The following is an 11,692-nucleotide window of genomic DNA, read 5'->3' on the forward strand; positions in this document are numbered from 1 at the left end:
CCAGCTGCCATATGCCTGGATCCTTTACAGAGACGCCCGTTTTACTATATTTCATGCCATAAAGGGTGAACCTGGGCTGCAAAAACATTTCAAGGGGTTTTTCCACCACTGTAAAAAGCCTCCCAGCCACTCTGTACTTCCTACTGACCAGCACCTGTGACTATTGGAGCTAGTCAATCGCTACAGCAGTGACCTCCTATAGCCGGTGATTGGCTGCAGCAGTCACACATCCTGCTCAACAGCAACCAGGAAGGGCAGAGTGGCTGTGAAGCAATTTTAAGTAATGGGAAAACCCCTTTAAGGGCTCATGTCCACGGGGAAAAGAAGAATTAAAATCCGCAGCGGATTTTAACTCTTCTCCCGCGCGCGGATCCGCACCCCATAGGGATGCATTGACCACCCGCGGGGTAGATAAATACCCGCGGATCGTCAATAAAAGTGATTTAAAAAAAAATGGAGCATGAAAAAATCTGGACCATGCTCCATTTTCATGCGGGTCTCCCGCGGGCTTCTATTGAAGCCTATGGAAGCCGTCCGGATCCGCGGGACACAAAAATCACATTTTACTTACCCGCTCCGGTTCTTCTCTTCGGCGCCGCGCCATCCTCTCTCAGTCGCGGCCGGATCATTTTGCTTCGGCCCGGCGCATGCGCGGGGCACGTCACCGACGTCATCGTGCACATCCGCCGAGCCGAAGAATGAAGATCCGGCCGCGACGAGAGAAGATGACGCCGCCGCGAAGAGAAGAAACGGAGCGGATGGGAGGTGAGTTTATTGTCATTTATTTGTATTTTCAGCGCTCATGTCCGCGGGGCAGGAGGGACCCGCTGCAGATTCTACATGTAGAATCCGTAGCGGGCCCGATTTTCCCCGTGGACATGAGGCCTAAGGAGGGGTACGTGTCAAGGTTACATCCACATAAATGCCAGGACCCAAGGTTTATAGGCTGAACATTGCCCAGAGCATCACACCTTGCTTGCCAACTTACTTCCAGACTTACGGAAAGAGCATAGCTCGTCCGCTCGGCTGTTTTCGTAAGTCCTCGCCACCCCCAGGCGCCACCATCCAGCCGGGCAGGAGGTCAGGGATGCCAAAACGAGAGGTGGGTACGAGCCTGAGACGTGGGACTCGCAACTATCAGACTTCCATGGCATATCTTGTGGACATGCCAGGAAAGTCTCAGATGGGAATACCCCTTTAATCTGTCACGTTGGCACTGTAGCGCCTGAGAAATCTGTCACGGTACGTGAAGCATTAAGCGATGCACACGCACCTGACCGTCCACATGACGGCAAAGAGAACGCAGTTCATTGGACCCGCCCGCCTTCTTCTTCTGTTGCTCCGCGGCTTGCTTCTGACCATCATGCGCCCGGCGGGGTGCTTTCTGCGCTGTTCTTCATTCTTTTTCATTAAGGTCCTAAGATGATGCCCTGTCAATGACAATAAGAAAGCCAATTTACAAGCGTCCATCACTGCACTCTACAGCGCAACACAGAAAGCGTGCCGTCGCTTCCTAAATGATCTCAGGCGACATGTATACAAATCCGTCACTGAAGAGAAATGAAGGCGGCAAATTATTATCATGTAAACCAATCACGGCGTTAGGCAGAGTAATAAACTGACGCCGTGACTGCAATACTGCTGAAGAGGCGGTCAGAAGTGCTGTTGTACCGTGTACTGCCCATGCCCACCAGCTATGGACCCGCTGCATGCCCATGTGTGTGTGTGTGCCCGTTTATCACTAAACATGGAAGTAAAAGCAGGTAAAAGGTTTGTGTTTACTTTGGGTGGATTTTAAAAAAATTATGAAATTGTAAAAAAAAAAAAGTGGTGTCCACAAATGAGGTGCAGGTAATTGATCTGGAACCGTCTGCGACCCCGGACGTGTGCTCTGACCACTACACTACAGCCAGGCACATGCAATCAGTTGGCGTTTGAATAGAGCAGGCCACAATGCAGCGCCGGCCTCTACTATACACCCAACGGTCAGCCGCATTATTACAGCCAGCGGCTGACCTTTCACCATTTCAGCTTCCCTGGATGGAAATTACACGCTTCACCCCGGGGAACAGCACCAAAAACTGCACTCACAACGTTCCTACATCCACAATTTTCACTGCCCGGCCATATTACAACCACCATTGTCAGCCACTTCCCACAAGGCCTTGTCATGGCCGCAGGACTAGGCAGGGCCCGCATTTCAAAAACTCACAACTTCTGGGCTCTCCTCCTGCAGCCCTGTCCAGAGTACACCCACAATGGCGTCTTCCAGGAAGAACACTCAGCCAAAGGGGATCCTCCGCAGAAGGGGCCGGAGGAGGCTGTCCAGATACTTCCCACCACCCGGCCGCACACAGTGCAGCAAACCAATCAAACGCCTGCGGAGCTCCAACTAAATGGTCCCAAGGCACAACTCCCCGTTCCTCAGCACGGACAGGCCGTAACAGCAAATAACTGGCTTATGTCCTATTGTGTCTAAGAGAAACTAGAAAGCAAGACAGACTCGGGCGAACAAAAGGCAAAAATGGGATCGCCGAGCAGTGAAAAAAATATTGGGTTTACAGGGGAACCCTGCTCTGTTGTGCCACGCTGATGGAAAGGCCAGAATTTGGCAAAAGCAGCATAAATCCATGAATTCTTCGTGTCAGCTATTCCCAGCACCGCCATGTAATTTGCCACAACCGCAAGAAGCTATTCTGTCTGCATGGGGGGGGGGGAGGGAAGGAAGGAAGGAAGGAAGGAAGGAAGGAAGGAAGGAAGGAAGGAAGGAAGGAAGGAAGGAAGGAAGGAAGGAAGGAAGGAAGGAAGGAAGGAAGGAAGGAAGGAAGGAAGGAAGGAAGGAAGGAAGGAAGGAAGGAAGGAAGGAAGGAAGGAAGGAAGGAAGGAAGGAAGGAAGGAAGGAAGGAAGGAAGGAAGGAAGGAAGGAAGGAAGGAAGGAAGGAAGGAAGGAAGGAAGGAAGGAAGGAAGGAAGGAAGGAAGGAAGGAAGGAAGGAAGGAAGGAAGGAAGGAAGGAAGGAAGGAAGGAAGGAAGGAAGGAAGGAAGGAACTGTAATCCCAACTCTGTGTCTCCTTGATCAAAAACATAAAAATAGCCAGCACTCCAACACATTTTTTGAAAAATTACAGATACTTCAATTCTAGGTGTGACGTTTCAGCCCACAGTCGTCGGGCCCCATGAGCGAAGGCTGAAAGGTCACACATATAGGCAAATATCAAGTAGCCAGCTGCCATATGCCTGGATCCTTTACAGAGACGCCCGTTTTACTATATTTCATGCCATAAAGGGTGAACCTGGGCTGCAAAAACATTTCAAGGGGTTTTTCCACCACTGTAAAAAGCCTCCCAGCCACTCTGTACTTCCTACTGACCAGCACCTGTGACTATTGGAGCTAGTCAATCGCTACAGCAGTGACCTCCTATAGCCGGTGATTGGCTGCAGCAGTCACACATCCTGCTCAACAGCAACCAGGAAGGGCAGAGTGGCTGTGAAGCAATTTTAAGTAATGGGAAAACCCCTTTAAGGGCTCATGTCCACGGGGAAAAGAAGAATTAAAATCCGCAGCGGATTTTAACTCTTCTCCCGCGCGCGGATCCGCACCCCATAGGGATGCATTGACCACCCGCGGGGTAGATAAATACCCGCGGATCGTCAATAAAAGTGATTTTAAAAAAAATGGAGCATGAAAAAATCTGGACCATGCTCCATTTTCATGCGGGTCTCCCGCGGGCTTCTATTGAAGCCTATGGAAGCCGTCCGGATCCGCGGGACACAAAAATCACATTTTACTTACCCGCTCCGGTTCTTCTCTTCGGCGCCGCGCCATCCTCTCTCAGTCGCGGCCGGATCATTTTGCTTCGGCCCGGCGCATGCGCGGGGCACGTCACCGACGTCATCGTGCACATCCGCCGAGCCGAAGAATGAAGATCCGGCCGCGACGAGAGAAGATGACGCCGCCGCGAAGAGAAGAAACGGAGCGGATGGGAGGTGAGTTTATTGTCATTTATTTGTATTTTCAGCGCTCATGTCCGCGGGGCAGGAGGGACCCGCTGCAGATTCTACATGTAGAATCCGTAGCGGGCCCGATTTTCCCCGTGGACATGAGGCCTAAGGAGGGGTACGTGTCAAGGTTACATCCACATAAATGCCAGGACCCAAGGTTTATAGGCTGAACATTGCCCAGAGCATCACACCTTGCTTGCCAACTTACTTCCAGACTTACGGAAAGAGCATAGCTCGTCCGCTCGGCTGTTTTCGTAAGTCCTCGCCACCCCCAGGCGCCACCATCCAGCCGGGCAGGAGGTCAGGGATGCCAAAACGAGAGGTGGGTACGAGCCTGAGACGTGGGACTCGCAACTATCAGACTTCCATGGCATATCTTGTGGACATGCCAGGAAAGTCTCAGATGGGAATACCCCTTTAATCTGTCACGTTGGCACTGTAGCGCCTGAGAAATCTGTCACGGTACGTGAAGCATTAAGCGATGTACACGCACCTGACCGTCCACATGACGGCAAAGAGAACGCAGTTCATTGGACCCGCCCGCCTTCTTCTTCTGTTGCTCCGCGGCTTGCTTCTGACCATCATGCGCCCGGCGGGGTGCTTTCTGCGCTGTTCTTCATTCTTTTTCATTAAGGTCCTAAGATGATGCCCTGTCAATGACAATAAGAAAGCCAATTTACAAGCGTCCATCACTGCACTCTACAGCGCAAGACAGAAAGCGTGCCGTCGCTTCCTAAATGATCTCAGGCGACATGTATACAAATCCGTCACTGAAGAGAAATGAAGGCGGCAAATTATTATCATGTAAACCAATCACGGCGTTAGGCAGAGTAATAAACTGACGCCGTGACTGCAATACTGCTGAAGAGGCGGTCAGAAGTGCTGTTGTACCGTGTACTGCCCATGCCCACCAGCTATGGACCCGCTGCATGCCCATGTGTGTGTGTGTGCCCGTTTATCACTAAACATGGAAGTAAAAGCAGGTAAAAGGTTTGTGTTTACTTTGGGTGGATTTTAAAAAAATTATGAAATTGTAAAAAAAAAAAAGTGGTGTCCACAAATGAGGTGCAGGTAATTGATCTGGAACCGTCTGCGACCCCGGACGTGTGCTCTAACCACTACACTACAGCCAGGCACATGCAATCAGTTGGCGTTTGAATAGAGCAGGCCACAATGCAGCGCCGGCCTCTACTATACACCCAACGGTCAGCCGCATTATTACAGCCAGCGGCTGACCTTTCACCATTTCAGCTTCCCTGGATGGAAATTACACGCTTCACCCCGGGGAACAGCACCAAAAACTGCACTCACAACGTTCCTACATCCACAATTTTCACTGCCCGGCCATATTACAGCCACCATTCTCCAGGAGGTGATCGAGGACTCAATAAAAGTTGCATTCTCTGATCCTGACCTTATGGCACTTGTTTAATAAAGCAGGACACATTTCCTTTTAAATCAAACAATTTTCCTACACTGTTATTTGTATATATGTAATTATATACAGGAGCTACCCAGGTTATACCAGCATGCTCCATATCACTATATACAGAAGATGTACATTCCCATGTATCCCTGTATATAGTGATATGTACCATGCTGGTATAAACTGGGTCAGGTTACACCAGCACCTCATTTGTGGACACCACTTTTTTTTTTTTACAATTTCATAATTTTTTTAAAATCCAGCGCCAGAGGAATCTGTCACGGTACGTGAAGCATTAAGCGATGCACACGCACCTGACCGTCCACATGACGGCAAAGAGAACGCAGTTCATTGGACCCGCCCGCCTTCTTCTTCTGTTGCTCCGCGGCTTGCTTCTGACCATCGCGCACCCTATATGTGCACTGGTACTTTGTAAATAAGGAAGATGGAACAATAGCTCTACAGTGCCACCTATTGGGTGGCAGAAGTCCTGCAAATCAATGTCGGACCCTTTATGCAGGTCTTTATGATGATGGCAAAACCCCTAAACAGCTGTCTGTGCATGGATTCTGGCTTGGCTTTCAATTCCCAATCCTTGTTCTAAAGACCTGTATAAAGGGTCGGCCATTGATTTGCAGGAATGCTGCCATCCAATAGATGGCGCTGCAGAGGTATTGTACCAGTGCACATATAGGAGCTAGCAGCTGCAAGCTCACTTTTTATGGGCCTTTAAAGCAGCTTTATGACTCTCTGAATGAGTTTAAAACATTTCTACTCTTTAGTTTAATCTGAATCTGAAATGTATCCATACAGCGCATACATATTCTACACTGCTGTACACAGATGGTCAGCACTTTCATTGTGCGCTGTCCCCATGTAAAGAGTTGGTTCAACGTTTTAATGGGCCTTTTGTCCTTTTTTTCATAATTGCTTGATGCTGATTTTTATTATTTACTAGCGTACCCGTCGCGCGTTGCTGCGAAGACAGACATACATACATACATTCGTTTTTATATATCTAGATGACGGCAGCAGCAACCACTGAGGTTTTGTAGGCCGCTGCTTCCCCCTTGCAGGCTGAATAAAATAGCCGTTGTGTGGAACATCCAATTTATCCGGCTGCTGTGGCTTCTTGGGAAGATAGCCTAGTACATGTTTGCCCACTTCCAACTCCAATGGAGACTGACTGTAAATGGCTGGCGTGCTCTAGTATTTATGGTTCCAAGCTGTACGTGTCATTGCATACAGTCTATCTATCTATCTATCAGGGTTATTGCATACAGTCTATCTATCCATCTATGACATCAGGAAATGAGAGAATTAGATTCCATACGTAAAATTTGAACGCTAATTCTTTGGCGCTTTGAATTGAATAATCGAGTTGGGACCCATTAACTTTTCCTATCTATGACATAATCAATGCTCGTGCCAAATTTCAAATTTCTATGACATTGGGAAGTGAGAGAATTAAATTCCGTACATAAAATTTGGACGCTAATTCTTTTGCGCTTAGAATTGAATAATCGAGTTGGGATGAGACATAAGGCCTTGCCCATAAGCATTCCCCAACCTCCAAGAACTGAACCTACCTACCTGAATGAGATTTTGTAGGCCGCTGCTTCCCCCTTGCGGGCTGAATAAAATAGCCGTTGGGTGGAACATACAATTTATCTGGCTGCTGTGGCTTCTTAGGAAGATATCCTAGTACTTGTTTACCCACTTCCAACTCCAATGGTAATTGGCTGGTGTGCTCTAGTGGTTCCAAGCTGTACGTGTCATAATAGAGCCTTAATGACATCACAATGCAGCTTATGAGAACATGTTGGGGCATGTTCAAGGGCGTCCGATGTTGATGACATCAGTGATGACATCACAATAGCAGGTGGCTTACTTATTCGATCTACGTGGGGGGTGGTAACTTTCGACGACGCTCGCGCGCGCCATTTATCTTAGGATAGTTGTACTATGCCTATAATCTTCCCAGGAGTGTACTCAACAACTTCCCAAAGTTTCATGGCGATCGGATGAATAGTGTAGTAGCGCATAAAGGACAAACAGACAGACACGCACGCACGCACGCACGCACGCACACAGACATACATTCAATTTTATATATATAGATGTTACTCCATAAGAGTGGAGTAACATCTGAGTCATGACCGAAAATAATCAGACAAAGGGAGGCCTGTACTGAGCGCCTGCATTGTATGGCACGGTACAAAAGGGACCTTTTTTGCAATACAGCTCGTGGTTTTCATGGACTGCATTTGCTTACTACATTGTGATTTGCTTTCCTGTTGGTATGGAGAGACTGAAGCCCAACCAATTTGTAGTGTGGATCTAATAATCTCCTTTTCTTCAGCTCATCTAACCTTTCTGGGTTATTTGCCGGCCTGGACAGACAATCTAGGTAACCGTAGAAGGACCAGTCTTTTATATGATGGCCCAATGTCCACAGGCGGATTTGATTTGCGGAATCCACATTGGTTACCCGCATGGCAGATCCGCAATTCAAAGCGCCCATAGGGAAGCATTGGCATCCGCAACTGAATTTAAGCATGCGCATTTGATTTGTGGACTGTTTGTTGCAGAAAACAAATCGCAGCATGCTCCATTTCAGTGCGGACGGACTCAATAGAAGTCAATGGGAGTGGATGATCCACCACAGTTCATCTGCAAATACTATTGCGGATGCATTGCAGATTTTAAGGTGAAAATCAATTAGGGAGGGGGGGTTGCGGTTTTTTTTTCCGTGCTTGTGATCCAAGGTACAAATCTCCCGTAAATAGTTTCCGCAGGTCTCCCGCTGCCGAAATCCACATGCAGGATCTGATCCGCCTGTGGACATGAGGCCAGAGAAATTTGCCGGCCCTTCTAGGGATAAAAGAACATCTATTCTGACTCAATACCATGGCTGCGGGCGTATCGGTTGGGGTAACTTCTCTTGTAGTTATGAACCAGTACTCACAGCAGGTATATGTTGTCAGACAGCATCCAACTCGACTGCAGAGGCATGGGAGAAGATTCCAGGGTTTATTCAGGTAAAAATCTTGTAGAATGCACATTCAGCAGTAGGTAAAAAGAATGATGATGAGCCAAGGCACAGAGTAGAGACCTAGCACATAGGCTATAGACAGGAAACTCCCTAGCAGGAGGAGTTATGTAACACAGGGGGTACAGAGAACCAGAAGGGACAAACTAAAGAAGGCAAACACTTGGAGATACAGTACAGGTTATACATGTCAATGAATAGAGTCAGGTAGATGAGACATGACAACATCAGCTGGGTTTATTGGATGCATGAGCTGCCGGCCAGGACCCCTAAGATGTCAGCTCAGACTGTACAGTAACATCTCAGAAACTCACTGATACCTTAGAAAGAATGTCACACCTGTAAACAGGTGATCAGGTTAGGGACTGTTCAATTCTCGTTTTTAGGCTACACTTTTTAAAAACATCAAATGGAAACTGTTAGAGAAATAACAAATGAAGTATTAGCAATTTTGTCTTAAGCTGCTTTATTCTTCTTATTATTTGTGCCTTAAAGACATTTAGTTCAGATACATAGAAACTCTTTTTATAAGAAAGCAGTTGGAATGCTCTGCAGAAGATATCTACATCAGACACAAGACAGGTTTTACAAGGACTGCAATTCGGTCTTTGTTCCTTATCTAATGAGCTAAAGACGTTTCTAACATAAACCAATCCTGGATCTTGGACAAAGGTATTACCTTTAGGAGCTTTCACACTGGCCAGAGTATTGTGCAAGATTTGTGCGCTGGGAGACGCAAAGATATTAAAATCCGTTCTTTGGAATGGGTTCATTCACACTTGCAATGTTTCCCTGCATGGCACCACGATGCGATGCAATGCAGGAAACAAATCGCAGCATGTCCATTGTTTTAGCGATATTGACCATTGCTTTCAATGGGGCCGGCGGCAGTGGCTGCGGCCCCATTGAAATCAATGGAAGAGCTTTGCGATCCTCTGCCACTTCTGTGACAGCTGCAGAAGGGGATTCCTTCAGTGATCTCCTCCCATTGATGGGCGCCCAGACAGGAATGCAAAAAGGGTATCTGCAATATCAAATCCAAAGCATACTTACATCCGCAGGGAAGAAAAACCCATTCTCACCCCTTACATCTCATGTCTACGGCGTGGATTCCGTGCAGGGAATCTCACACGGAATCCGCCCATGCCGTGGTCAGTGAGCCCTGCTTACCTGCATTCTTCAGCAGCGGCGTCCGTGCAGATTCCTCCACTTCCGGGTTCGCTGTACTGCATATGGTCGGATATGCGCAGTACAGTTGTTTTTTTTAATCTCCTGCTTTTCTGTGGATGCGCGGCACATCCGCAGTGTCAGATGTGGGTGTGACACGGATTGGACGGCTTCCAATTACTTCAATGCAAGCCGTCCCTGCGTGGTCGGTAAATCAAATCTGCATGCTTTTAATCCATTTGCGGACGCCCATGTGTCTCTATGGGTGGCTTGATTTGCGGATCCCCCACGCCGATGCCCAAATTTGCCCGTGGCCATTGAGCCTTAATAATGAAAAAAGGCAAAAGTGTTGATGAAGATGGGTATTTTTGTTCCAAAAGCGAAGCATTTCGGGGCAGTGTAATGTATGCACAATATATTTCATCAATTTATATGGATCAAACGAGAAATCGTTCCGTCTTTCCCATTCGCTGTATAAGTGATTGAGAACGAATAAACGAGCGCTGCTTAAACCGAACAACAAGTGAACGAGCCAACAGTGATTCTAACGTTGTTATACAGGCACATACTGACCTGAACTCGGATCATCATGGTGGTCTGTGAAGTTAGAGTTCAGGTCAGTAGACCCACGGTCGGGCCCGGACACATGTCTTTATTAAGGGGGTCTCATCCAAATGGATTTTAATTGCAGATTCCGGGATCGCCGTCCGTGCAGAAGATCCGGGCATTGAAAGGCATGTATTTTCGAATTTTCCTTCACACTTATGTGTACAAATTTCGTATTACGCAAGCGGAAATTTCATATTATGCAAGCAGAGAGAGACACAGTGAAGAAGATGACCATCCACAATTAATTTGCACGATGTATTGCAGGACTTCCGCTGCAGAATCCGACCTGTTTGTGTGAGCCCGGTACTACAAATGCATAAATACACCTGTGTGAAACATGCCTAAAGCTCCGCACACACTGGCATATTGGGGCGGTCTGCACTAATCTCCATCATAGGCCTATGAGAACATGCAAATTGGTGTTTTTTCACGGGGACCAATGGTCCCCGTGAAGAAACTCGTGATATGTCCTATTCCTGTCTGTTTTACGGACAAGAAAACGGAATGCCAATGTGCGCAAATCGGACAGCACATGGACTTGTGTCCGCGTGTTCTCTGATGTTAATTGCACCAAGCTTCTCAGGCGCAACTTGAATACACAGGTAGTGTGCACCTAGCCTAAGGCCGGCTTCGCACAAGTGCACCGTATTTGCCCGCACACGAGCCTAGTGTTTTTATGGAACGAACTATGCTTTTTTGCGCGCACAAGACTGCCTTTTACTGCACTTTTTGCGCCCACAAGACATGTTTATTTGCGTGCAGCAAGCAAGGGCACACTGATTGAAATGGCAAATTGGTCTGGATATACGGCGTCCCCCTCTGCAGAGGGTGGAGGCTGTAAGAGCCACAAGCAGTGCACTTAGTTCCCGCCCTCTTTCCACCCCTCTCTGCCCCCTCCCCGCCCCTCAGCACTATTTGCAATGGAAGAGGTGGGGTGGGGGTGGAGCTAAGTCTCAGAATTTAACTCCGCCCTGTCCCACCTCCTCCCATTGCAAATAGTGCAGAGGGGTGGAGAGGGGGCGGGAGCTCAGTGCACTGCTCCCGGCTCTTCCAGCCTCCTCCCCCTGCAGAGAGAGACGACGTATATCAGCCGGGCGTGAATAACCGGCCGATATACGATCCTCTGAAAGCTCCCTTAAGGCCAGCTTCACACTGGCGAGAAAATCGCGCGATGCGAGAGTGAGTGAAAACACAGAATTATGAAACCAATCATTTTTCAATGGTTTCATTGCCATCTGCGATGTTTTCACTCACGCGATATTGCGTGAAAAAAAAAACTGCAGCATGTTCTATCTCTTTGTGGTTTCGACCATTGTTTTCAATTAAAACAATGGAAGAACTCTCCGATCCTCTGTGGTGGCTGTGACAGTCATGGCAGGGGATTCCTTCATTCCCATGGGGAATCCCTTCAGCCAGTGGGAAATCCCTTCAGATGTG

The 11,692-nt window shown here is 48.0% G+C and overlaps 1 long non-coding RNA gene across 2 annotated transcripts; it reads right to left on the reverse strand.

Moving 5' to 3' along the window:
- Positions 1-1,278: 1,278 nt before the first annotated feature.
- On the reverse strand, positions 1,279-8,458 carry LOC136605449 (uncharacterized). 2 transcript variants are annotated; one of them, XR_010789990.1, is made up of 3 exons: positions 8,396-8,458; positions 4,495-4,651; positions 1,279-1,430 (listed from the first exon to the last, which is right to left on the reverse strand). It is a non-coding gene; the product is annotated as an uncharacterized lncRNA (long non-coding RNA). The 2 variants fall into 2 exon arrangements; XR_010789989.1 differs by lacking the exon at positions 8,396-8,458 and adding an exon at positions 5,742-5,829.
- Positions 8,459-11,692: the final 3,234 nt, after the last annotated feature.

Source organism: Eleutherodactylus coqui, unplaced genomic scaffold (assembly GCF_035609145.1).
Source record: "Eleutherodactylus coqui strain aEleCoq1 unplaced genomic scaffold, aEleCoq1.hap1 HAP1_SCAFFOLD_310, whole genome shotgun sequence".
NCBI lineage: Eukaryota > Metazoa > Chordata > Amphibia > Anura > Eleutherodactylidae > Eleutherodactylus > Eleutherodactylus coqui.